The sequence below is a fragment of the Adiantum capillus-veneris genome, chromosome 19, assembly GCF_014529385.1.
Source record: "Adiantum capillus-veneris isolate H3 chromosome 19, ASM1452938v2, whole genome shotgun sequence".
Lineage (NCBI taxonomy): Eukaryota > Viridiplantae > Streptophyta > Polypodiopsida > Polypodiales > Pteridaceae > Adiantum > Adiantum capillus-veneris.
In genome coordinates, this window is record NC_140949.1 from 132312236 (window position 1) to 132324317 (window position 12082).

Consider the following 12082-nt stretch of genomic DNA (forward strand, 5'->3'; position numbering starts at 1 on the left):
TGTCATGCCTATGAAAAGGGATCTTATAAGGACGGTGACTAAAATAGAAGAAAGCATCATGAATGAAACACTCGAACAATGCGTGTTGACTAATCATTCGAACACAGAATACTTCTTGTGGGGGTTCTTTGGACCTTGACTCGAGAGCCAAGATCGGTTCGTCGTGTGATTGATCGAATCTGCAAGGAGGTTAGCTTCACTAGACAAAGTATCAACGAAACCATCATCCTTGTGAACAATCACATCTTTATCCTGCAAATCATTATTCTTGTGAGTAATCACATCTATATCATGCAAATCATCATGCTTATCATTATCAAGCAAATCATGTGTGTCGTGCTTTGGAAAAAAAGAGACTGAGAGAGTCTCCTTCTTCTGAGTCTTTTCAATCTTCGTCTGCACATTAGAAATGAGGGATGAAGAATCAACAACTTGCTCCCCACGAATGACCATGGGAGAGTCACTTTTGGCATTGAAAGTGAACGTATTTTCCGCCTAATGAGAGGGTTATGCTCAGGAAACCATCGAATGCCCAGAAGCATATCACATCGTGAAAGAGGAGAGACTACAAATTTTTTGCAGAAGGACGCTTGTGGAACAGTGAACAAAACATCAAGGCACTCTTGCGTGATGAGAGAGTCCATACCGGGAGAGAAGCCTGACACCTCGAAAGGAGATGTCTTGCTAACCTCCAAGCGGGCTCTTTCGAAATGAGAGTCACTCATCAAATCATGCATACTGCCTGGGTCAAACAATATGACAAAACGCTGACCCTTCACATGACCATAACACTTCATGAGATACTCATCAATGGAAGGATCATGAGAAACTTGGGTCACACTCGTGTTCTCATTTATTGCATTGACAGAGGAAGTGGTTTCTGTGGGTTCTTTAGATTCTTTAAAGTCAAGCTTAGGACATGTGACCCTTGAAGGACATGTGCAGAAGGACGCTTGTTGAACAGTGAACAAAACATCAAGGCACTCTTGCGTGATGAGAGAGTCCATACCGGGAGAGAAGCCTGACACCTCGAAAGGAGATGTCTTGCTAACCTCCAAGCGGGCTCTTTCTGTAGTGCCATTTGAGCACACCCTGGACCATAGTGAAAAATGGCCCAGGACGCCAAAGTCAAAGGAAAGCCTCTCTGCGCTCCCGCATGCGGTCAGAACTGCCCTGGAGTATCTCAAACTGGCCTGTAAGAGTATGAACCAGCTCAAGCCAAAGATCCCGAACAGTCTCTGCTGATGGTACAGGGCGAGCCTCGAAGATGCGGAAGCAACGGACCCGCAAGATGAACCAGAGTATTAGGCCACTGATGAGCTCCCAACACACCTCTCTCTCACTGCACCACTCCTGTGGAGTAAGCTCTGTGGCAGGCTGGGGTGTAGGTCGCCCCCCCTGCATCACTATCATCCTGCTGGTGGATGATAGCTCAAATCGAAGTGCCGGGTCCGTGAGAGTGGACCAAGCAGCTGACCCCCAAGTGTACTGTCGAGCCGTGGAAAGAGCGGGCATCAGCCGAAGAACATGAAGCCACACCTGTTGTGCCAAGGGACAGTCCCAAAGACAGTGACACTGACTCTCCACAAGATGGTCACAAGCTGTGCATGCGGACGAGAGGCCACTATGCACCAGCCAGATCCCAACTACTGTAGCTTTGTGTGCGACCAGCCACTGAAATAAAGTGACTCGCCTCGGCAGTCTCGAGTCCCACAACCTCTACCAAAAAGCTGCCAAGAACTCAGCTGTGAGACCCTCCTCCTGCCTTGAAAGCACCATTGACAGGTAGGACATCTCCCATCTCATAGGCTTGGATGCCTAGCTTGGTGGCCAACTCTGTGGATATGAAATTTTGAGTATAACCAGGGTCAAAGAGAATGAAAGCATCATGTTCTCTTACCTTTCCCCAAGCATGACATAGAGGATATCCTTTGTGATGAGCATCCTCTTCTTGAATTTTGACCAAGGTAGCTCTAGGAGGCTCATTACGTGTATTCTTGTGGGGGCAAGCACAATAGGCATGCCCTTGCTCCCCGCACTTGAAACAACGGTTATCTTTTAGCTCGAAAAACAGGGAGGGAACAGTCTCTGAGCAAGCCCGAACAGAGATGAGAACCTCCAGTCGCGTGAAGGCTCCCATCCATCTGGGCGCGGTTGACTCCAGAGGCGTGAGCCACTCAGCTGGTACTGCCTCTGAAATGTCCTGGCTTAGGCTTTCCCTTATTGTGCTTCATCTCTTGGGCGAGAGCAATCGCTACCGCCTTGTTGAGATCGATTGGATCGAGTATCTCGACATCAAACTTTATATACTTGTCGAATCCATAAAGGAATGCCTCCTTGCGTTTAGCATCCAATTTGCGTAATTGGGTGCCGAGCTGCAAAACACAATTAGAGAAAGACATAACTGGCATACCATTTTGCTTGAGACCGCACCAATCGTCCTTCAATCGTGCGAGGTACTGTGGTGGCATAAACCGCATCTTGAGCTTGTCTTGGAAGTCGACCCAATTGTAGGAAAGGGGCACGTCTTAATCGGCTGCCTCTAGGTGCGCGGTCAATTGTGCCTCTTGCCATGTGTCGTACCAATTAATGGCATCACCGGCAAGGTACATAGCTGCCGTCAAAACCTTGCTATTTCTTGTCTTCTTAGTTGTCGCCAAATAAGCATTAAATTGATGCAATTAAGAATGAGTAATTGTAGCATCCATCTTACCGTCATACTTACTGAACGTGATCTTCTCGGTGACGGGGTTGTTGGAGTTCGAATCTCGGCTTACGCCACTTGGTATCTCAGCGCGTCACGCTCTAACTCCAAGGCCACTCTTCTTTCTTCGTGTTCGCGATCTAAGATTGCCTTTCTTTCTTTACGTGCTTCGCGCTCGCGCTCCAAGGCAACCCGATTCGCTTCTTGTTGTAACATCATGTCCAACATCCACTTGACCGAAGCCTCCATCGGATTTGGTACAATCCTTGGCGCAGATGGGGAAGGGGGAGGGTCGGAAAAACCTCCTGGTGGGAAAAATTCTTCTTCACCTTCTTCATGCTCATCACCTTCATGCAAAGTATCCATTCCGCTTGGGATGATGACCATACACTGAAGTCTTGGGTTCTTAAGTTCACAAGGAACTTGGGTGCTTGTGGGTCTTGGTTCTTGAGGTTTTTGAGGGTCTTGAGTCTTAAGGTTCTTGAGGGTCTTGAGGTGCTTCTTTAGCTTGCAATCTGTGTTAGAGAAGGATCTTCTCTTTACCCGAGCTCTTCTCTTTTCCGCAGGTGCACCCCTTAGCGGCCTTGCGCTCACACCAAGGTTGCTTTTTCCCACCTCACGTCGATTGGTTGGCCACTAAGTGCACAGTCCGCTCTCAATGAGTGAAAAGAGAAACAAGGGGAGCCTGGACAAGCCCTTCTTTCTTGGGTTTCCTGTCACTCTTCAAAAACACGATTAGGAATCGACACGCCCAAGTGGACTTGGGTTACGTGCGACCGCAACAAGCAAAAAAATTCTTGTGGTTGTTTCCTTCATAGTTACAGGGGACGGGGGGGACGGCCGTAACCGAGCCGGGAACGGAAGGGGACGTTGTGGGACGGACGGAATTCGGGTTGGACGGGCGGGTCGCAGGGGGGACAGACCAGAGACGGACCGGGGACGGACCGAACGGCAGTGGTCGGATGGGGTCAGCCGGGAACGGCTGCAGTCAGGCCGAAAAAAGTGACCATTTTTCAACTTTTTGACCGTTTTTAACGGCTCTATGCAGCCCCAACTGCCACATATTGGGGGGCCTTGGCCCTTGGGAGGCTATAAAAGGCTCCCTTGGGCCTCTTAGTACTCATAGTCTCATTCCAATTTGAAATTTCCCTCAAGCTCAAGCTACTCAATGCTTTCCTCTCTACTCAATGCTCATTGCTCAAGCCTCATAGCCTCATTGAGTCATTGCTCAAGCCTCAAGGCTCAAGCTTGAAGCATGACCATTGACTACTCTACACTCTAGTCTCCACTCTCAAGTCTCTCCCTCTTCCATCCACTTTGAAGTTTGAACTTTGAAGCTCTCCTCTCCCTCTTCTACCCACTTTGAAGCTCTCCTCTACTCTCTCTCCACACAAGCTCTCCATTAACTCCTCTAACTTCTTAGCTCTACTCTCTCGAGTCTCTCCACCATCATGTCATCTCAAGCCAACTCCACTTCTCAAGCTGGTTCTTCTCGAAGGAGGCCCGCTGTGCAAATGTGGTCGTGGTGGGATGAAGTCGACTTTAGCTCGCGTGGCAAAGGTGGCGGTGCAAGACCATGGACGTGCAAGCTATGCCCATACAAGAGAACGGGTGGTTCAAATAAAGTGCGAGCCCATCTTCTTCATGAACCCGGTCACGAGGTGAAGTTTTGCCCTCATGTAGCTCCCGAGAAGAGGTTGGATCTTCTTGAGAAGCTCACGGTGTATGAGGTTGCGGAAGCGGCCAAGAGGGGCCGTTTTGTTGCCGTTGATCCCTCCGCCACGACGACACCGCGAGAGCAAAGGGAAGCCAACCTTGACGACATCTCAAGAGCCATGCATCTACACCGTCCTCTTCCGTTCCGCATCGCCAAACCACTCTCAACGAAAATTGGAATCCTAAATTGAAGGAAGAGGTGGATAGGTCGGTTGCCCGATTCTTCTTCCACGACCACATTGCCTTCCATGCTTCGCGGTGAGTTTCCCTTGGCATATGCACATTGCAACTTCCATTTTGTATTCATAATGGGTTATTACTTCTCGACTCTCGACTCTCCATACTAACACAACATGCTCTATTTTGTGTGGATAGGTCTCCATACTTTCGAACCATGGTTACGAAAATAGGGGAATATGGCTCCTCTTATGTGCCGCCTTTATCGGAGAGGCTTCGCACCACCCTCCTTGACAAAGAGAAGCTTGCCGTGGAGCAAGCGGCCCAAGCAACAAAGGATTTGTGGGAGACCAATGGTGTCTCTCTCCTTGAAGATGGATGGAGCGACACCCGCAAGCGGTCCATCCACGGGGTGGTGGCCTACTCTCGGGGGGAGATGTACTTTGTGGAGTCACATGATGCATCCGATAGTGGCAAGGCCGCCGAGATGCTTGCTGCGGAGTGGACAAGCACCATAGAGATCACCGGCCCGGAGAATGTCCTTTGTATGGTTGCAGATGAAGAGGCGTCAAATAGGGCAGCCGGAGCTATCATTGAGGGCATGTATCCCAGCATCCATGTCACATTTTGCATGGCGCATTGCCTCAATAACCTCCTCAAGGACATAGGGGACTTGTCATGGATTTCATCCACCATTGGTGACGCGTCTCGAATTGTCTCCTTTGTGCTCAACCATCAAAAAGTGCGCCATGAATTCTCAAAGAGGAGCCACTTGTCCTTGCTCAAATATTCAGAGACAAGATTTGCATTCAATTGGCTTATGCTAGGCCGCTTGTCTACATATGGCGGAGCCTTAAGGGGCCTCTTTCTCAGTGATGAATCCCAGGCCATGCCGGAGTCTACATCAGTAGTAGGATTGAAATGCCGAGAATGGGCTGACGACGCTGCTTGGTGGGAGGAGGTGAAGACTCTTGACGCCATGGTCAAGCCTATTCTACACCAACTTTGAGTGGTGGATGGCTTGCAACCATGCATTGGCAAAGTCTACGAAGCCATGCATCGGATGATAGATGCACTTGAGATGCTTGTGCCTGACCCTGTTCAGTATGCGGAGATTCATGGCTTGTGTGAGTCGAGGTGGAATGGATACTACTCTCCACTTCATGCGGCAGCTTATGTGCTTGACCCTGAGTTTCAGGGAAGGCGTCAAGAGACCGACAAGGAGGTGAGCAAAGGATGGCGGCTTGCATTGGAGCGCCTTGAGCCTAGCAGTGACATTAGGCGCAAGATTAGAGATGAGCTACTCAACTACAGGCAAAAGAAGGGCTCCTATGGATGTGTAGATGCACAGCTTGATCGCAACAAGATTGGCTCGGTTTTGTGGTGGGAGGACTATGGAGGAGATGGCCCACATTTGCAGCGCTTAGCTGTTCGTGTCCTTAGCCAAGCATGTACCACTAGTTGCTTGGAGCAACTATGGAGTGTGTACAGCCACATTGCCTCTAAGAAGAGGAATCGCCTTGGGGTCAGAGGGCCAATGATTTGGTGTTTGTGAGCGCTAACTTGCGCATGCTTGCCAAGAGCGTCACACACAAGGCAGATCCTTTCACTGAGTGGGAGATGGCACAAGAGAATCCATCTATGGCCGATACTCTTTTGGAGGAGCTAGAGGAGGATTTCGAGCCTCAATGCGAGCCTCCCGAGCCCTCATACGTCGCTGACGACCTCGACTACGACGACGATATGGAGATTCAGCAGGCGAGCACTTCTTGAGTTTGATGATCATTGATCACTCGACTCTCGAGTCTAGACTCTTGAGTCTACGACTCTACCTACTACATACTACATTGTACTTTTTGTTATCCTTGAGGCCTCAAGCTTGTCCCAAGTCCTTTAGGCTTTTTGACTCTTGAGCCCTTATGGCATGCACTTCTCATTTTGTATCCATCGATCATCGATCTTTTATTAGCACATTTCAGTCTATATGACTCGTGTTCTTTGGTCTATTTAGTGTAAATTTATGGTCAAAGTGATGCTCTATGTGTGTGGCATGTGTGTAGGTCAAAAAATGCCAAAAAAACTCTCTTTTTTTTTGCCGTTCCAACTCCCGTCCCCGTTTCCTGACTTTTGCCGTCCCGTCCCTGTTCCCGACCCCGACCCGCCGTCCCATGTAACTATGGTTTCCTTGAGTGATATAGAACACTGCCAAAGCTCTGATATCAATGTAAGGTGCAATGGATGTGAATGTTGAACTTTGCTCAAGATGAGTGCTCCGAATTGTGTTCAAGGTTCGTTTTACTTACGGAAGGGAGAGCCTTCCGTTCCTTTAGTGAGAGAGTGCAAATGATCACAAACAAAGTGGTCAACACTGTGAATAAAGGTGCTGAGACTGAGAGATAGAGGGAGAAGAATACGACACCAGAATGTTTTCAAACCCTCCTCCAAAGGCCCCACTCTCTATAGCGAGAGCGGTCTACTATTGATTGCACAAATCTCTAGAATGCTTTGGACTTGCCGACGATATCGTTGACGATGAGCATGACGACGAGACGGGCTGAAATCTGAAAACGCTAATGGCTGAAATCTGCAAATCTTTATCTGCTGAATTCTGACTCTATGTCGGTGAAGATGGTGATGACAACAATGCACGACGACGTGCTGAAAACGCAGATGCTGAAATCTGCGTTTTCCGGGCTGAACTTGCAAACTTCGGTGGATGTGATCGTGCGGGGAGAATCTCCTGCGGAAAGGTGAGATCTGCGAGATTTGGGGGCTATTCTGCGGTGTGTCTATGCTGAAAACTGAAAACTGAAATCACTGGTCTATCTGTTGGTCTTGTCGTGGAGAAACTGCAAAACGCTAAGATTGTCCTGCTGATGCAAAAACGATAGGGCTCTTGTTGTCCTGATGCAAAAACACTAGGTGAACTGCTATGCTGTGCTGTTGCCAGGTTGATCTGCAAGTTGCAAAACGCTGGCTGATTTGCAATTGCATGAAAATGGTGGTTCTTGGTGATGGCTGAAAACGCTAGGTTGAGTGCCGGGGATCTTGCTTGAGAAGGTACACTATTGGACATAGGTCCCTGCTACCTCTTCTACCAAAAAGTGCTTGCGCTAGCTTTTCTTAGATATTGGCTTGGTCAAAATGCTCTACCCAGGTTCCCAACAAAAGTCACTTAAAAATAATAAACGAAAAATGGCAAAAATAGGGAAAATAGGTTTTTTGCATTGTAAAACACTCCTGATGGAATCTGATGGTAATGCTGATGATCATGCTATGTGCAACCTGAGGATATGCATCTACTAAGTGCCTGGACATGCAAGATCTGCGAACAAACTCACAAAAGTGTTAGAACACTTTCTAAGCTAGGCTAACTGAATTGAATTGAACCCATGTCATGAAGTAGCTTGTCCACGTACCCATAGGGTTAGATGTGCACGTGACAAGACAAGGCATCTGCGCCGACACTTGCTCTCTACCTTCATCCTGACGCTCTGATTGAGGCATAGAAACAGGGGACCCGGGGACGTGGTCCTTTTTGGTAGGGACTCAACGGGGGATGTGGGACGAGACAGGGGGACGCCACGGGGACGGGTCCCTCACATGGGACGCAAAGGGGACGCATCCCGGGACGCGGGTCCCCAGTGACTTGCAAGCTGGACGCGGATAGGGGACCCCACACCCTTTTTTTTGGCTTTTCATAGTCTTGAGCTATATGCCAATGTCGCCCGCCGGACTCTTCTAACCCACTCTTCACTTGTAAATCATTACTTTTTCCCCTTTGAGTACGATGATTGATCATCACGTCAAGATGTGCGGCGCGTGCTCGCCACTTTCTTACCGTATGTTATATTTTGGTATTTATGAGTGCAAACCCCATTTTTTCATTGCAATCTTGTGCTCCTAGTGTTGTCTAATATAGAACAAATGTTTTTTAACATGCGTCCCCTGACCCGTCCCCCGTCCCTTGTTTTGCCACGTCCCCGTCCCCGAGACCCGTCACATCCCCGAGACTCGTCCCCGTCCCTGTGTGACTATATACGGAGGCTCTGTTGATAGCAGGTCATGGTGGTAAAAGTCTATGGCAACAACTTAATGTCCTCTGGCTTTGAATCAACTGACCCATCAGGCCTCCTCAACTGGCTCACCGTGGCATGTGTGTCACAAAGTGATGACGTGGCTGCCAAAAACCCTAATTCTGCTGAAACCCTAACCTTAAAACCAAAAACCCTAATTTTGTTGAAACCCTAACCCTAAAATCAGAAACCCTAATTCTGCCCTTACCCTAACCCTAACCCTGATTTGTTGATGTGGCGGGTTGACACGTGGCTTGCTGTACGGACATCAGCGTGATTTTTGGAAAGCTAGGCAGCTTTTTGGCGTTGCTTTTTCTACGTAAATTGCTGAGAAAGAGAGAGAGAACCCTCTTTGCTTTATTTTAGCAAGAGAGAGAGAAAGAGAAAGCCTCTCTGCTTTATTTATGAAAAGAAAGAGAGAGGAAGAACTTTTGCTTTATTTTCAAAACTTTTACTTGAAGCTTTTGATTTCAGCTTTTGGGGCTCTACTTTTAGTAACCCTTGTAACTTTAAATATGTGAGCAGGCCTCTCACAACTTAGAGCATCTGGACGCAGAGTCCGAGTGTGAGCGCCTGCCCGCACTCTTGTACTTTGAACTCAGATTAATATAAAAAGAAATACCGAAAGGGGCGCCAGTCTTTGGGGCCAATATCTCTAGGCACGGAACTCCGTCGAGCCAGTGTCGAATAAAATTGTGAACTGTGAACTGTTTTGAAGTGGTTATTTGGTGCTGTCGTGGTAGATTCTTGACTTGGAGTGTCCAAGTCTGTTACACTGGTATCAAAGCACGATCGATTTCTCTTGTACGGGAAATCCGATCCCAATTTTTTTTTCCGCAGCACCTATGGCTTCACGCAAGGATTAGTCGACTCTCTCTGCATCCGGAGATGCGGCAAGGGATCACAACGAAGATTCAGGTAAGGAGTATGGTCCGCCTCGGCCTACTCAGGCGGAGCGTCGAGAGACGGAGCGTCGTCAATTGATCGGCGATGCAACAAAGATGATGCTCAACTTTGCGAAGGACCCAAAATTTGCAAAATATATGAGCGAGACTTCTTTTCGGGAAGTGCATGCGCAGTGGTAGAAAACCACACCACTACCCCCAAAACCCGCTCTCAAGAAACCTTTGTGCTCACAAAAAATATTCAGAGAAGGAATTAGAAGAGGTGATTGATGCACGAATTGCTCAGCTTTTTGACGCGCAAAACAAAGCTAAAAAGCACGACAAAAAGCAGAAGAAAGGCACTGACTTCCCGGGTTATTTCGGTGGTCAGTCAACATTTGAAAAGGCAAAGAAACAGAAGAAGCGTGTTCGATTTGAAGAAGTACCCAGTTCTTCTTCTTCTTCTTCTTCTTCTGACAGTTCTTCTAGCTCATCTGACTCGAGCGAACAAGACCGCAAAGGCAAAAAGCGAAGCAAGAAACAACGCTTCGGAAAGGGCAAGAAAAAGGCAAAGAAGTCTAAATCTTGCCCAGTGAGTGATAGTTCTACAGAGGACTCGTCTACAGACAGTTCAGACTCTGACGACAACAACTTTTATGCAAAGAAGGACTCATCTACAGACAGTTCAGACTCTGATGACAACAACTTTATGCAAAGAAGAAGAATTTTTATACAGCCAACCAATATGACTTTCTGCATTATAAAAGCAAGAAGGTCCGAGAGTTTAAGGAAGGTGGACAATCAATTAAATTTGACACGTTTTCGGGATATAGTGCTTCAAAGGCTTTTTCTTTGAAGCACTATATAGTGCTTCAAAGGCTTTGTCTTTTGTACAGCAGTTTGACATCGCTTTCGCGGGAGGACACTACTCAGAGCACTCTAAGATTCGGAGAGCTACCTCTTACTCTAAGGAGAATGCTCGATCTTGGTGGTCCACGCTTCTTTTAAACAAGACTACGCCAGTTAAATGGCTGAAATTTAAGAAGCTTTTTATCTCTTCTTGGCTGACTCAAGAGTATGAACGCGATATATGAGCTGCTTGGAACCATCTTCGGATGACCAAGAAATATACAGTGGACGCTTATTGCGAGACATTCTGGAGCTCTTTTCTACCCGCCTCTTCATTCAAGAAGATCTCGTTCAGAGAACAGATTGAGCAGTTTACCTTGGGTCTACCTACAGAGATCCAAGATCATTGCTTGGAACAGAAGTCAGCTTCTATTTAGGAGTTGATGAGTCATGCGAAACAGGGTTTTGCCATTTAATCTGACAGTCTGACCTACCCCACCATGAGGTCATGACACAAGGAGCAGACTTCACCAAATGAAAGTAGAAAGAGAAAGAGCAACCCAGAAAAGAAAGATGCACGACCCAGGCTTACTCCTCAGGAGCGAGCTCGCTTCATCAAGGAGGGAAAGTGGTTTGAATGCGGGGAAACTGGGCATATCTCTGCGAAGTGCCCTAACAAGGCACCGAATGAACAGGATGAAGAAAGGCCAAAAAGTTCTAAAGCAGCTGAGAGACGTGGCAGAAAAGGCAAAGTGAAAGATCAGGGAGCTCTTTTGAAGGAGCCAAGGCCAACTTCTTTTCACTTGGAATTGGCGAGATTTGGAATTACGCTCGATAGGCTGAGGCCACAGGCAGAGGTAGTTCAAGTGGCACCCGGACGGGATATTGCCATTGCATTGAGCATTGGCAAACTTCGTTTGCAATGACAGGGGTGTTTAGGGCACGAGGAGTTTTATGTATTTGCCTTGGAAGGTTGTGACGTTCTACTCGAAATCCCTTGGTACCACAACAACTGACTACCGGACCGAGAAAGCAACTTTGACTACAGAGAGGGACAGAACCATTGTACTTGACATTAAACTGAAGGGCGAGTTTGTCCCTATTGTATGGGCTTCGGCCATTTCTAAATTAATGAAATCTTTATGAAAGAGTTGAGTGATGAGGATAGGACAAATATGTCTAAACTTGATAAAGAACACCAAGATTTTCTCCACTCTCATGCCGATTGCTTCTCAGAGGGCCTACGAGGCTAGTTACCACCTGCTCGTCTTGAAGATCATACCATTGATCTGATACCTGGAAGCACACCACCAAACCGGCCACCTTATCGTTGAGCCGAGCACAAAATGAAGAGATTATGAACCAAGTGAAAGACCTCTTGGAAAAGGGTCCTGTCCAGCCTAGTACTTCACCGTGTTGCTCTCCAGTGGTGTTGGTTTTGAAGAAAGACGGATCTTGGAGAATGTGCATCGATTATAGAGCTCTCAACAAAATCACCATCAAGAACAGATTTCCGATTCTTAGGATTGATGATATACTCGATAGATTACAGGGATCCTCGTGCTTTAGCAGGATTGATTTGAAGAGTGGATATCATCAGATCAGAATCGCGCTGGGAGACGTCTACAAGACAGCATTTCGGACGACTTTTGGGTTATTTGAGTTTTTGGTGATGC

At 47.5% G+C, this 12082-nt stretch overlaps 1 protein-coding gene across 1 annotated transcript in view; it reads left to right on the forward strand.

The window, feature by feature from the left end:
• The window catches only part of LOC147434889 (Thioredoxin family protein), a 133707-nt gene that overhangs the window by 91926 nt on the left and 29699 nt on the right, over window positions 1-12082 (forward strand). The gene's annotated exons all lie outside the window — the stretch shown is intronic.